The 14,397-nt window shown below is 42.6% G+C and overlaps 1 protein-coding gene and 1 pseudogene across 3 annotated transcripts in view; both read left to right on the top strand.

The window, feature by feature from the left end:
• Positions 1–8,169: 8,169 nt before the first annotated feature.
• Positions 8,170–12,508, top strand: LOC149018883 (pentatricopeptide repeat-containing protein At3g14730 pseudogene; annotated as a pseudogene).
• A 32-nt stretch (positions 12,509–12,540) lies between these two features.
• The window catches only part of LOC149018881 (putative DNA helicase MCM9), a 32,648-nt gene continuing 30,791 nt past the window's right edge, over positions 12,541–14,397 (top strand). For 2 of the 3 annotated variants that reach the window (XM_089153009.1, XM_089153010.1), the window contains exons 1-3: positions 12,541–13,220; positions 13,309–13,576; positions 13,690–13,835. The gene's annotated coding sequence lies outside the window, so the exon portion shown is untranslated. The other variant, XM_089153007.1, reaches the window with a different exon arrangement.

The following is a 14,397-nucleotide window of genomic DNA, read 5'->3' as shown; positions in this document are numbered from 1 at the left end:
AAGTTGTTTGCAGGAGTCTTCTTTGTAACTTCCACAACCAAGTGGAAGCAAGTTACTAGACTCGATAGGTTGAGCAATGAAGTTTCTAGGCTTCGGGAAATCTCTAAAGCTAAAGATGTTGAGATTGCTTGCCTTCGGAATCTAGCTTGGGAGGTGGCAGGAGAAAAAAATTCGATGATTGGTCGTCTTCGGTCGGACTTGGATGATGCCAGGGAGAAGATCCGGCGATTGGAGCGAACAGTTGGAAAGTCAAGAGCCAAAGGATCGAAACGTTACCGAAAGGCAAGCTGTCGTTCCTTTGCCCGAATCCCTTCCAACCGATGTTCGCAGAGCCTGTGTCTTCAAGTATTTACACAGTAAGCCCTTTGTTGATATGCTGAATGCTTATAACTTGCAGGCGTACCGGGATGGTGAGAACGAAGTATGGGAATCAATATTAAGGAAAGATCCTCATTTTGATACGACTCCCTACAGTGTTGTTTGCCATCCTGAAGTATTTACCGACCTGGGTATTCCTCCTCCCGACTGGACCAAGGATAAGATTGATCCTCCACCTTCCGATCCAGATATTATGCAATATCTGGAAGATTCTCCTGTTTATTCTCCGCTGGAAGAAGTCAATTATGACGAGCTTGTGCTGAATGCGAGTTTGGTCGAGGACCATTCTTCTCCTGGACAAGCTGGACAAAGAGTATGAAATTGCGGAGGATTTTATGCATACCGAAATATTTTTGTAATCCTCATTTCTTCTTTTCTTTTCCTTGTATCCCCACCAATGGTTGACTCATATTTTTGTTCTAGCAAAGTCGCGTCGATCTTGTATAACTTGTTAACAGTCACCTGTAATGACTTTCTTCTTTGATCGAAGATTGTATCCAGCTCTTGTAATTGTTTTGATATTGGCCTCTTTGGATCTTTTGAAGAAATAAGAAATTACTTTATCTTGAACTTTGCTAGCCACTTGAATCGCCATTGTATTAGGTCTTAGTTGTCTGAAACAATGCCTTTACTTAAGGATTTCCGGAGAAATACAATAAGTCTGAGAAGGAACTCACTCGGGTTTTAAACCGATGCCTTTACTTAAGGATTTCCGAAGAAATACAATAAGTCTGAGAAGGAACTCACTCGAGTTTTAAACCGATGCCTTTACTTAAGGATTTCTGGAGAAATACAATAAGTCTGAGAAGGAACTCACTCGGGTTTTAAACCGATGCCTTTACTTAAGGATTTCCGGAGAAATACAATAAGTCTGAGAAGGAACTCACTCGGGTTTTAAACCGATGCCTTTACTTAAGGATAATTCAAAAATTCAATAAGTCTCAAAGGAACTCACTCGGGTTTCAAACCGACGCCTTGCAAAAGGAACTCACTCGGATTTTCATCCGATGCCCCGACTTAAGAAAGTTCGAAAAATTTCCATAAGTGTTGAAGTGTTGAAGGACCCATACGAATTTTCATCCGATGCCTTATAGTTGGATCTTGTTCTTGAATGTGGTGTATGATGCCCCCCAATCAAAAGATAGTTTGTTGAAAGCCAAAAATTGCATTGATTGAGTTGAAAATGATTACATCGCGAACCAAATTGAAATCATCCTCAAGGATAAAACTTTTTGAGATGCCTAGCATTCCACGAACGATCCAACTCTTTCTGGGAATCGATGTTCTTCAGCCTGTAAGCTCCTGAACCGACCGGTTTCACAACCATATAAGGTCCTTCCCAGGAAGGGTCCAACTTTCTTTGGTGACGCGGGTCGGAAGCTAGGGTGTTTCTCAACACCAGATCTCCGGCTAAGTACCGACGATTCTTCACTCGAGTATTATAATGAGACGCTATCCTTCTTTGATAATTGATAATGTTGAGTTCGTGCTATTGCCTTTGCCCGAACTTCGTCCAACAAATCAAGACTATCAAGCAATCCTTGTTCATTTGCTTTTTCCTCGAACTCACGATCCCGTAATGTCCCCGCCATTATCTCCACTGGTGCCAATGCTTCGGATCCATATGCCAACCTGAATGGAGTTTCTCCCGTAGGTGTTCGAACCATAGTTCTATAAGCCCACAAGACATTATGTAGTTCTTCGACCCAAGAAGCTTTGTCGGCTTCGAGTCTTCTCTTTATTCCTTCCGAAGAGCGTTCGGTTAGTAACCTCTACCCGGCCATTGCTTTGGGGGTATGCCACCGAGGACATACGATGTTCGATCATATATGTTCCACGTAATTGCTCAAATTGTGGACAGTTGAACCGAGTACCATGGTCAGTGACAATAATCTTTGGAATCCCAAAGCGATATATGATTGATTCAAGCACAAATTTCTCCACTTTTTCTCAGTAATTGTCGCCAGGTAATCGGCTTCTACCCATTTTGTGAAGTAATCAATTGCTACTATCGAGATATTCCCGTCCGCTTTGATGCCTTGGTGAATTTGCCCATGATATCAATTCCCCACATTGCAAAGGGAATGGGATTTAGAATTGAAGTCATAGTTTCCACGGTCGCTTCGACATCTTGTTGCATGAATTTGACAGTTACTACATCGACGAACGTAGTCCATAGCAGCCTCTTGGACCTTAGGCCAGTATAACCCAAGTCTTAGAATTTTGTGGGCCAGGGCTCGGCCACCCATGTGAGCTCCACAAATTCCTTCATAAACTTCAGCCAAAGCTGATTTTGCTCCTTCGGGGCCTATACATCTCATAAGGGGTCCAGCATAAGATCTTTTGTATAGTCTCCCATTCTGAATGACAAATTTAGTTGATCGAATCTTGATCAACCTTGCCTCTACTGGATCCTCGGGTAATTTGTCATCCCTTAGATATTCGATTATTGGATCCATCCAAAGCAACGTTCGCTTCAATATAAGAAATTTCTTTCTCATGATAACTTGGAAAAGTTATCTCTTCAATGTAGACCGAAGGGTCTAGATTCTTTTCCTTGGCATTGGCTAGTCGGGATAGCTTATCTGCCACTGAATTTTCATTCATCGAAATCTGAGATATCTTCAAATTCCGGAATTAGTTCTGAAATGCCTGCACTATCTCCTGATATTTTTGCAAGCGTGGTTCCTTAATGCCATACTCCCCCCGGACTTGGTTGACTATAAGCTCGAGAGTCACTATAAATAGTAACATCTGCAATAGCTAATGCCTTTGACAACCAAAGTCCCGCTATCGGGGCCTCATATTCCGCTTCGTTATTACTTGCATCAAATGCGAATCTCAAAGCATATCGAATAATAAATCCTGCTGGACTTTTTAATAGAATTCCAGCGCCTGCTCCATCTTTATTACTCGAACCATCCACATATACCTCCCAAGTGGTTGGTATAATGGGATCCTCAATGGTGGGTTCCACTGGTGCAATAGTTTCTACTACAAAGTCGGCTAATGCCCGAGCCTTGATTGCGGTTCACGGGCTTAAAACTCACTTGGAACTCACTTAGCTCAACCGACCAGGACACCATCCTTCCGGACAAATCAAGTTTGTTAAGAACTTTACTAAGAGGAAAAGTTGTAAATACCTCAATTGGATGAGCCTGAAAATATGGCCTTAGCTTCCCGGCGGCCATCATGAGAGCCGAGAGCTCCTTCTCAATCTGCGAATATCTCGTCTCCGCATCTAGCAACACGTGGCTTACATAGTAAATCGGCCATTGTTTCTTATCTTTCTCCCGAACAAGTACCGCACCGACCGCCGAAAGGGATGTCGCTAGATATAGCTGTAATATTTCCCCCTTCTCTCGGCCTGGACGAGGATCGGTGGTTGTCCAAGTGCTTCTTTTAATTCCTCAAAAGCTTTCTCGACACTCTTCAGTCCACTTTGCTTCCTTATCGCCCTTCAAGTCTTTAAGTGCCTTAAAGAAAGGCAAATATTTTTCTCCAGACTTGGAGATAAATCGATTTAAGGCATCAACTCTCCCTGTCAAACATTGTACATCCCGAACGGTTTTGGGAGCCTCCATATCAATTAGAGCTAGTATTTTGGCAGGATTAGCCTCAATTCCCCTCTGTGATACCATGAAACCCAAAAATTTGCCCGAGGAGACTCCAAAGGCACATTTTTCTCGGGGTTTAACTTCATTTGATGCTTCCTCGATCATCGAGAAAACCTCGAGTCAAATCTGCAATGTGATTTGCTTTTGTAAAGCTTTTCACTAGCATATCGTCAACATACGCTTCAACATTCTTTCCTATCAACTCTTTGAAAATCTTGTTGACGGCCCTCTGATATGTTGCTCCTGCATTTTTCAGGCCAAAAGGCATGACCTTGTAATAATAGCTCTCACGATCAGTCATGAAAGCCGTATACTTCTCATCCTCCTTATTCATAAGGATCCGATTATACCCCGAGTAGGCATCCATGAAACTTAAAGTTTCATATCCTGCAATCGCATCTATCAAGAGGTCAATCCGAGGGCGGGTAGCAATCTTTCGAGCAAGCTTTGTTTAGATCTGTGTAGTCTGTACACATCCTCCACTTCCCATTCGCCTTTTTCACCATCACCACGTTGGCCAACCAAGTTGGGCACTTGATTGGTTCTATGAAACCAGAATTCTTAAGTTTTTCAACTTCGCTCCGAACGGCTTCATACTTTTCAATAGAGAAATTTCTTCTTTTTCGTATCACCGGTTTCGCCTTAGGGTCTATCCGAGTTTGTGCTCTGCAATGGTCCGATCGATCCAAGGCATGTCCTCAATGCAGACCATGCGAATACATCTTTATTCGTTGAAGAAATAACTTCAACTCATCTTTAAACTCTTCCAATTGCTCGAGACCCGATATAAGTAATCTTTTTCTCATCTTCGGTACACAGCTGGATTTGCTTCAGTTTCTCCACTGGTTCGGGCCTTTGCATCTCTGTCTCTTCCCGATCATCTCGAACTTCTATGGGGAGGGCAGTTACCTTCCTCGGACCCTCCTTGTCTTTTAAATAGGCAACATAACATTGCCGAGAGATCTTCTGGTCAGAGGAGACTTGACCAATTCCCATATCAGTCGGGAATTTTATCTTCGTGTGTTTTGTCGAAACAATAGCACCTATCTTGGATAAAGATGGTCGCCCGAGAATCATATTATAGGCTGGTAGTTCTCGAACCACCAAAAAATTGATTCGGACAGTTGTTTCTTTAGGAAAACTTCCAATGGATAAATCCAACTGAACCGATCCTTCCGCTACTGTAGATGACCCTGCAAAGCCATATAGGTGTGTAGATGAAGGTTTCATCAAGTCTTGATCCACCTTCAATTTTTGATACACTTCGTAGGAAATTAGGTCAGCTGCTGAGACCACCGTATCAATCAAAACTCTATGCACTTCCCGCCGTGCAATCTCTACCTTGATGATTATAGCATCATCATGAGGTAAACAAACGTCTCTTTCGTTTCTTCGCTAAAGGTGATAGAATCTTCACCATTCAGCTTCTTCCGCTTCTGCGCCTCTCCGGCTCCAACAAATTTGGATTTTGTTTTCAGACTCCGGAATGATTCGGGCTCTGGTCCCCCGAAGATGGTAAGGATCGGTGACCGAGTAGCAGCTTCAATCACCTCCTTGCCTTTTTTAGACTTCGAGGCCTCCCTCGATCGTTCTGAACTAACCGAACGATCCCTCTTTGGAGCAGCCGCACGTGGCCCACGTGGCTCCTCCCTTCTCCCCGCTAACAAACCGGACAGATGTCCCTGAGATATCAATCTCTCAATATACGCGCTTCGGATGACGGCAAGTCATTAGTATAATGACCATAGTCCTTGTGGAATCGGCAATACTTTTCCCGATCCCGTTGCTCTCCGGGTTTCAAAAGAATTTTAGGCGGCCACTTTAAAATATTTTTTCTTTTGAGGATATTCAAAATATCAGCCCGAGGAGCATTCAATGGAGTGTACTCACTTCTACCGGGGGATCTTTGGCGCCAAGGTTGGGATTTTCCAACCCGATCACGAACATTCTTCCTTGGCTTCTGCTTCTGCTCAGGAGTCTTTTGTTCCTTATTGGAGACTTTATTATCTCCTTGGCGCGCATCTAGAATCTCCATGACTTCAACCTCGCTTCGGCATCTCTCGTACCAACTCAAGCATAAGTCGTGGGTATATCCCGTAGTAATAACTCCAGGAGTTTCCAATTAGTGAGTCCTGTGAATAGAGCGGTTCTGGCTACTTGTTCATCCAAGTTTTCTATCTCCATCGTCACTTTGTTGAATCTTTTCAGAAACTCTCTAATCGATTCGTTCTTTCCTTGTTTGACAGTAAACAAGGTTTCTTCCGTTTTCTTGACTTGTATCCCACTCTGGAATCGCCCTATGAATTGGCACGCCAATTCGTCAAAGTTTACGATCCTTCCGAGAGGGAGGTTAGAAAACCACTTTTGTGCCGCTCCGATTAGAGATGAACCAAAAACCCCGCATAAAATTTCATCGAATTACCCGAAACCGCCATGGTCTCGTTGGTAATAGCCGATGTGAGCTGTTGGATCTCCGGAGCCATCGAATGTTGAGAAGGTAGGCAAACGGAAGTTATGGGGAAACCGATATCCCGCAATTGGCTCAACAAAAGGAGTCTTCCGAATGACTGAGTAAATATCCTCGATTATTCTTCCCTTAGCCAATCGCCCTAACTTCTCATTGATGTTGGCCAATTCTTGACCAATCTGGGTCGGGTGATCTTCAGCAATATGATCACGACCTCGATTAACACGATCATCCCATGCTACTCGATCATCACGAACAACCCGTCCTTCCCGAGCGTTCCTCTCGTCACGAACTGCTCGATCATCACGAACAATTCTTCTGACAGTGGGTGAGTGAGTTCTTACCCCTGTATCCAACCTTGTATTTGAATCAGTTGTACTTTCTTGCGGTCTGTCGAACCGATCGCCTCACCTCGGTTAATCATCGATCCTCCGAAGTCCTCGGTCTCCTTCACGGAAATTCTGATCAACATTCCGGTCTTCAGCCATTCTCTGGTCACGTGGCAATGCACGTCTCCCTGAATCGCGTTGATCGGGCTCTTGTGGTTAAAACCACTCGTCCGGTGAGCATGCGGAGTGCTTGGCTCACCTCCAAGAGTTGAATCTTTACCTGATCCAATTGATCTTGGATTGTATCAGGAGGAGGATTACGTCCTCCTTGGCCATCATCCACTTCGATAGGATTTTGGCTTTCCTGGGGAATATCTGGATTATTCACTCCAAGTATCTGAACACCGGAATTGCGTTGTGCAGCGGCTGCTGATCTAGTCACCATGGATTTTCAAGTCTTTCCCACAGACGGCGCCAAATGATGCGTCCAAAATCTGCTCAGCCCTTGGATCTCCACGTGATGTCCTGCAAAACGAAAGCGTTAGATGTGGCCCGACCGCCGGGGTCGGGAGTCCACCTCCGAAGGCTAAGTCGGTTGATGAACTTAATCACAAACGGCTCGCTAGAAGCACGAGCTAATGAATGAAGAAGCGGGAAAGGTGATCTAGATAGCGAGATCGCCAATAGTTTAGGTCTATCGGTATGTATCCGAACCTGAGTCTCAGATAGTATTCTTTTTGATCGATTGATCCGTCCCTCACCTTATATGGTAGTGAGGTTTATATAGAGTGTACCTTCGAATCTCCTTCGTTGGATGCACTTGAGCCTTCTTCGGGTAGTCGTTGGATCTCATCAGTGAGATCCGTTGAGCGATAGACTTCTACTAGTTTGGGCTAGTAGAGGACTCCTGAGATAACCTTTAGATTATGCGATGGTTATCCTTTCGATAATGATTATCCGTCAATTTGAGTCTGCCGTCATCAGGGTGATTACCCTAATCCATAAGTAAGATTAGGGCACGCTTGCAGCCGAATAAGCTTTCTTCTTCAGCAAGTCATCTTCCGGATCCGGTTCGCTCGGGAGCGATTCGGTTTTCTCCGTCTCGATCGGGGTCGAGGGTCGGACCAGGTATGAACCCGGTTTGATCATAAACTCTCCATATCAGATATATATGGTACCGAAATTGAAAACACTGCAGTTTACCTAATGCGTTTGAGTATGGTAAAACAGTACTTCAAACTTGATATTCATGATGTAATACTTTAAGCAATAAAAAAAAAAAAAAAAAAAAGACTTTGTGCTTAAAATGAGGAAGATGATATTATAACTTAAAGAGTGGAAACCGGCCATATTTTATTAATGAAATCCAATAGATTTTTTGGATGAATTGACTCAGCTTATCAGCGTCGGAAGACATTTGGGTATCGGGTTTCAAATTTTAAAACCCTAATTCTGTTTTTTTCGATATGAGTTTCATCCGGAGGCTTGTACATGTTAGAAGTTAGAAGTGGAGATGATAAAAATCTGATCGAACGTGGGATTCTTATGCACAGGTAGAAGCTTAACTCCGTTGGCCAGCTCTCTCCGGTTTTTCCCTCTTTCTGGGTAAAGCCGTAAAGGCCAATTCAATTCAATTCAGATGGATGTAAATTGAATACGAATTTGGTTCGAGCCGTAAAGGCCAATTCAATTCAATTCAGATGGATGTAAATTGAATACGAATTTGGGCCGAGAGACGGGTAAAATCTCAGCTTCTAATCCTCAATGCCGCTGGAATTCTACTGCTACAAAGCTGCAATTTTTCAATGCTTACCTGAGGAAGGATTTGATGTTCGTTGGAGTCGGAATTCATTGGAGGTTGAAAAGGCTTTTGGAAGATTCTTGCTGCAATCTCAGTCCCTATAACATGCCTAACGAAATCTGAGTTGGAAAATCTTCGGTTTTCAGGTGAGTTACACCTTGTAGGTACCTGGGCTTTGTGTTGATTAGCCTCTCCTGACTAGCTTGGAAATCTTAGGTCTGACATTTGTGTCTTCTGTGTTCCTTTTCCGTTTAGATTTCACCTTCATTTCATTTGGCATTCCATGAGTTTTTCATTTCGTTATCGGTCTAAATATTCTATAGCTAGAGCTTCTATAGTTAGAGCTTCTTTGCTCGATTGTTGTCCCACGATTCCAAGAAGATTCTGTTATTCAAACTTGAGCGAAAAATATCTTGATTCGAATGGGTTTATTCGATCCAGGATTTCTGAACTTGTGAGGAAACAACATTGGTGTGACTTAAGAAGCCTAGTTAGAGAGACAAATCCCAACAGATTTCTGCTTCTCTTGTTTGAATCAGAAGCAGAACCAGTGATCGTTCTTAGGTACATCATCAGGTGGTCAGAGAAAGAATTTGGACTTTCTTCAAGGGCCTATTTGAATTGGAGATCTGAAAAGGCACCCGTTTTCTTCCCCTGAAAGTGATTCAGTTTGGCATTATGCCAATAATGATCTTCATCCTCCTTCCCAGTAGGTTAGCTAAGAAAGCTCCTCGCCTACGTAACTTTTCTTTTTCAACAGCCATGTTAGCAGCAAAGGAATCTCTCTCAAATCTAAGCCGTTACGTTACCTACCTTCAATCCTGTGCCCTCAACAATAACCTTACTAAAGGAAAAGAAATCCATTCATGTTTAGTTGTAACCGGTTTGCTAAGCTCCCCCTTCTCTGTCACTAGCTTGATTAATATGTATTCCAAATGCAATCAACTGGATGATGCACTTTCCATCTTTAATGGGGCCCATGATCAGAATATCTTTGCTTGGAATGCCATCATTTCTGGGTTCGTTACTAATGGGCATTCTCGAAGTGCATTTGAATTTTACGAGAGAATGAGGCTGGAAGGTGTAGTCCCTGACAATTACACGTTCCCTTGTCTCATCAAGGCTTGTTCTGACCTCTCGGAGGTTGTGGAAGTAAAGAAGATTCATTGTGGCTTATTCAAGGTTGGACTAGAAAGCAATGATTTTGTTTGCAGTGCCCTGATCAATGTCTATTTGAAATTTAATTTCGTTCAGGAAGCCCAACAACTGTTCGAAGAATTGACTGAAAGAGATATTGTGTTATGGAATTCAATGTTAATTGGGTATTCTCAGATTGGGGAGGTCAACTTGGCTTTGCAAGTTTTTGAGAGGATGGGGAAAGAGGGGTTTATGCACAGTAATTTCACACTCACTGGGATATTATCAGTATTTGCCATGATTGGTGATCTTGCCAATGGGAGAGCTGTTCATGGATATGCAGTGAAAATTGGCTGTGAATCAGAGATTGTAGTGGAAAACTCATTGATTGACATGTATGGAAAATGTAAATGCATTTCAGAAGCACTTCTAGTTTTTGAGACGATGGTTGAGAGGGATGTATTCTCCTGGAACTCGATCATTTCAGTTCATGAGCTGTGTGGTGATCATGATAAGACCCTCTGGCTTTTTGATAAAATGCAAAAAGTTGGGGTTCGGCCCGATACCATCACAATCACTTCTGTCCTTCCTGCTTGCTCCAATTTGGCTGCATTGATGCGTGGTCGGGAGATTCATGGGTACATGATTGTAAATGGGCTGACAAAAGATAACTATGGGGAGGACATTTTTGATGTGTACATTGACAATGCAGTCCTAGACATGTACACGAAATGTGGGAGCTTGAGGGATGCCTGTGTTTTTTTTGACAAGATGAATAAGAAGGATGTTGCATCATGGAACATCATGATCATGGGTTATGGCTTGCATGGGTTTGGTGATGAAGCTTTAAATGTATTCTTGCACATGGGTGAGTCCAGTGTGAAGCCAGACGAAGTCTCCTTCGTTTCTGTCCTATCTGCATGCAGTCATGTAGGCCTAGTAGACGAAGGATGCAATATCCTATCTCACATGGAGGAGCATCATGGCGTAGTTCCTACCGTTGAACATTATGCCTGTGTGGTTGACATGCTGGGTCGAGCTGGGCGGCTCAATGAAGCTTATGAGTTGGCCTTGGGGATGCCAATTGAACCCAACCCAGTAGTCTGGAGGGCATTTCTAGCTTCATGTCGGCTCCATGGCAACAAAAAACTGGCTGAGTTTGCGTTGCAAAAGTTGTTAGAGCTGGAGCCAGAGCACTGCGGGAGCTATGTGCTGATGTCCAATATCTATGGAACCATAGGCTGGTATGAGGATGTATCAGACATTAGAGACAAGATGAGAGAAAGAAATGTCAGGAAGACACCAGGGTGCAGCTGGGTTGAGCTGAAGAGTGGTGTGCATGTGTTTGTGACAGCAGATCGAAACCATGCTGAATGTGATTGTATTTATGAGGAATTGGGAAGATTGTATGGGCATTTATATGAGTCTGGATATGTACCAGATGCTATGCATGCATAAATATTCCTCTAAACTATTTCATTCTTCAATATGAATATAGGTTCTAAATTAGTTGTTTTTAACTTCTCATCTTATGTGATCAACCAAAATTTCCTTGGAATTGATTTGACCAGTGAAATTAATGGTCAATGAGGCATGCATCTCATGCATAGGGCAGTTCAAAGTTCATGGTGTGCACCTCTGAACTTCAGGACTGGCTCAGCCCATCACTCAAGCACACTCCTCAATGTGTCTGGGGATTTAATCTTTTATTCATTCTTTTGATATTTGATGTTTCAAATTCTGAAGAATGTATCTTGAAATGCATCTCATATCGTGGGTGCAAAAGTGCACTCTTGAAGTCATCTAAAGTTCAATATTGTAGTTATGGTGCTAAATTTTATTGGTTCAAAAGTGCACTCTTGGAAGCCTTACTTATGGTGCTAAATTTTATTGGTTCTGAACTATTGTAGCTTTGGCATTAGAATTTAATTCCTCAGGACTGCTCTCTTTGTGACCGCTTATCATTCAGAAAGGTGAAAATTTTCACTTGATTCCTACTTGTGGTTCTAGCCAACCTAAACAATAATGTCCTATTTGAAATTTCTTGTCAATTTTTGGAAATAATAGATTAGATATTGTGTGTTATGCCTGAACTGCTTGCATATTCCTCGTTTTACGTTGTTAAGCTTAGGGTAATTGATGCCAACATCTAGTTTCTTTCTTGGATTGAGGGGTATTTAATATTACTTAACACTTATATGGTAATACTATTTTCTAGATTCTTCCCTCGTTGAGATTCCAACCATACCTTCTTCTGCAACTTCTGTCAATCACCTTGCAGTTCTTACCTCCTCCCACCCTGCAATGGTGGCCCAGTACCTCTCCAGCCTCCACCTCCTTGTGCTACTCACCAATGCACCCTGTTCTTTGCTGTGCCATACTGTGCACCATAGCCCCCATCTTCTTCTCAAACTCCTTCACTGCCCCTGCCCTCTGCTACTCGCTCCAAACTCAACCTCCCAAACCTTACCCCTCCATTCTCCCCCCCCCCCAGTATTTGTCACCCCCAATTGTACCCTTTTATGCGCGTGTGTGTTTGTTTTTATTCCTGTTGCTACCCACCCTCTTCCATCTGGATAATCTAAATATGGCTTCTTGTCCTCTGAACATCTTTCACTGCAACTCCACTTATCTACCCTCTACAAATTGCATAAAGATACATGCAGGTCCTCCAATCACCCAAATCATTCATTTTTATGATTTTATTGGTGTTTTACATAACTAAAGATTGTGGTGGGTCTGGGAAACTACCGAGTTGTCTTCCCTTTTCTTTTCTTTTTGTTTTTTTTGGGGGGGGGGGGGGGGGGAAGAGGTTGGAATGGTGGAGCTGGTTTGGGAAATTCTCAGGTTTTGGATTGGGGATGAGAAACTGCCAGAAGGTGGAATGGTGCTACTGCTGTACACACTGAAGAGAAGGAATGATATATTTCAGTGATTTTCTGATGCTCTTCCAAGTGCAAAAATAACTTGTAGTATCAGTTTCTCGTCCTTGAGAAAATCATGAGGAGAAAATAGATCTCTGGGTCAAAGTAAGTGATCGTTGTTAGAAAATTAAGAATAGAGGTTCAGTAGGACTGGCTTGTACTGAACCTTGCATTCGGGTCAAGCAGACTGTGAGAGTCAATGGGAATGCCACTTTGGTAGGCATTGAAGCTTGCTATGCTTTGGAGGGTTTCAGTTGGTGTGGAATTCAAAGAAGAGTGTAAGATGGTTCGAGGGAGTGGGCTAAATTACCCTCCTAAGAAATGATTTCACTTTTCTATTCATGTGTAAATGGTAGTCCATCCCATTTTGTTTGTCATAAATCCCCACTGTCTTCACTTTGTGATGGAAAAAAGACCATAATGTGGGCATCTAATGGAATTTTAACTGCAAGAATTCAGTCTTACATGTCTGGACAAGCATTAGCATATTTTTATGCAGAATGGCGAATCCTACAATGCTGGGAAATGAGAAGACCATGCTAGGAGCCAATGACAACTATCATTCTGGTAAAATGTCATTGAGTACTCTTTTCTTTTTGCTGTTAGTTATTTTTCAGTTGCAAACTGATCATTTATGTGTTGTTATATATTCCAGTGAATCAGGATATTCAGATGATGGACAGAGTAACGAGACTGTGTTTGTGTTATTCAGTGATTCTGCTTATACCTCATGCCACAGTCCTGTATTAGCTACAGAATGGGCAGGAGTACAGGAACTTGCATTTCCTTAGCTCCACGTTCGGGTCTTGAATGGTTTCTGTTGGGGTTTAATCCCTATAAGCACAGCTCAATGTTTATGTCAACCATTTAGCTGCAGGGTCAATCTTTCCAGCAAGTTCTACTTGTATGTGTCTCCCAACAAGGTTAAGCTTCCAATTCTGAACAAAACAACTAATTTAATTCCTTGTTTTGTTTATTACAGTTTCACTTTCTCAGCTTTTGTTTTTCTTTGTTTAATTTCTATCTTGTTTTTCAGATTCCTCTAAGTTACTCTTCTTACTATGGCATCACATTTTACGGGAATGATGTAGAGGGCTGCATGCATGGTTTATGGTGAAAGAAATAGTATTGCATCTAGTCAGATGTGAGTGAGGATGGATTTGGAAAGATGAAACTCCTGAGGTACTTATTTAATTTGGATTCCTTTTGGGAGTTGGTTACTTATTTCTGCAAGTAACCTTAGATTAGGAGATCTCTAGGAAACTCCTCCTAGTTTGTTTTAAGTTGTTGAGCTGTAAAGGAAACCCAATCCAAAGTGGATTCCCTAGTTTGAGTCCGGTTAAGTTTCCTAGGTCGATTCTTAGTTTGTTTGCCTCAGGTGTAAGGCTAAATAAAGCCCCCACCTCATTGTATGCAAATCTTGGAGAATTAATAAGAAATTAGAGACTTGAAGTTGTGGGAAGCTAGCCCATGACTTGTGTTTCAGAGATTGAGAAACTTTGATGTAATTCTAAAACAGCGTTGAAGCTTCATGAAGACCAGCAACAACACATCCAGCCCCTCCCACTCCAAGTTAGTTAAAACCTTACCCCATCCCTTTCCCTTCCCTACCCCCATTGCAACCTTAACTCCCTCTTCTTCCCTACGCACCAGTCCCTCCCTCCCCCTAGAAAACCCGTATCCTTGCTTCCTATCTCCTACCTCTAGGATCGCATCCCTCTTCCTTACCTTCTCTTACTTTAAA

The sequence above is a fragment of the Hakea prostrata genome, chromosome 4, assembly GCF_041222555.1.
Source record: "Hakea prostrata isolate BN-2017 chromosome 4, UWA_Hpros_2, whole genome shotgun sequence".
In the NCBI taxonomy this organism is placed as follows: domain Eukaryota; kingdom Viridiplantae; phylum Streptophyta; class Magnoliopsida; order Proteales; family Proteaceae; genus Hakea; species Hakea prostrata.
This window is presented reverse-complemented; position numbering and strand designations above follow the sequence as displayed.